Here is a 1,047-nt window from a genome sequence, read left to right on the forward strand (position 1 = left end):
AATGAAAAAAAAACCACGGTTAGGTGGTATATATTATAATACAATTATGGATGGACGGACTGCCTGCCGACTGCCGACACAGAGGTAGCCACAGCCGTGAACTACCGCACTGTACACTGGTTGATAAAGAGATAGTAGTATACTCGTAACAACTAGTATGACACTATGACGGTATAAAGAATGAAAAAAAAACCACGGTTAGGTTGTGCTGCCTCAGTTGAATCTCCTTTACTTGACAGAGATGTGCCTGAGCAGCGGCCCTCCCCAGCCCTATCCCAAATCATACTTATTTTGCATAGGAGATACCATGGTCATGAAGATTGTTCTCCCAGGGTGAGGTTCATTCATTGCATTCTGGGTATGCTGACCCCTGTGATTTCCCCAAATGTGGGAAACTCGACTGCATTATTTGTGGTAGTGGGGGACTGTGTTTGTGCTTTCCTCTGGTCAGCTCTGGTAAAAGCCAGATTTCTGTGTCTCAGATCTTCCTCTAGCCTTGTTCTTCTTTCGAGAGTTCTCTTGTGCTGCCTCAGTTGGATCTCCTTCACTTGACAGGGGGGTGCCCGAGCAGCGACCCTCCTCAGCTCTTGCCCAACTCCTACTTACCTGCCAGGTATGATCAGGAAGGTGCTTCTCCCAGGGCAAGGCTCACCCATTGCACTCTGGGTGTGCTGCATCTGCGATTTCCCCAAATGTGGGACACTTGACTGCATAATTTGTGTTTCCTCTGGTCGGCTCTCATATAATTCAGATCTCTTTGTCTCAGGTCTCTAATGCTAATGGCTGATTAGAATAAATGCCGTGCAGCTGCCTTGCTGCACGGCCAGAGAGCAGGTGAATATCTTAATTTCCTAAAGCCTAGCAACGGGGAATGCGGTCCGCCAGTGGCGTCCCCGTTGCTAGGGTCCGTGCGGCTCAGCGCGCCCGGCGTCTAGCGTTGCTAGGGAGCCGGCGGCTGTACGTGCACGGCATCTCTAGTTGCTAGGCGCCGGGCCGCGCAGACCATCAAGCGGACCCCGGCGCCAAACAGTACCCCCCCCTTGAGGA

The 1,047-nt window shown here is 51.3% G+C and overlaps 1 non-coding gene and 1 pseudogene across 1 annotated transcript; both read left to right on the top strand.

The window, feature by feature from the left end:
* Positions 1-282: 282 nt before the first annotated feature.
* On the top strand, positions 283-446 carry LOC135023945 (U1 spliceosomal RNA). Its single transcript, XR_010220829.1, has one exon. It is a non-coding gene; the product is annotated as a U1 spliceosomal RNA (small nuclear RNA).
* Positions 447-598: 152 nt separating this feature from the next.
* Positions 599-753, top strand: LOC135023948 (U1 spliceosomal RNA; annotated as a pseudogene).
* Positions 754-1,047: the final 294 nt, after the last annotated feature.

The sequence above is a fragment of the Pseudophryne corroboree genome, unplaced genomic scaffold, assembly GCF_028390025.1.
Source record: "Pseudophryne corroboree isolate aPseCor3 unplaced genomic scaffold, aPseCor3.hap2 scaffold_402, whole genome shotgun sequence".
NCBI lineage: Eukaryota > Metazoa > Chordata > Amphibia > Anura > Myobatrachidae > Pseudophryne > Pseudophryne corroboree.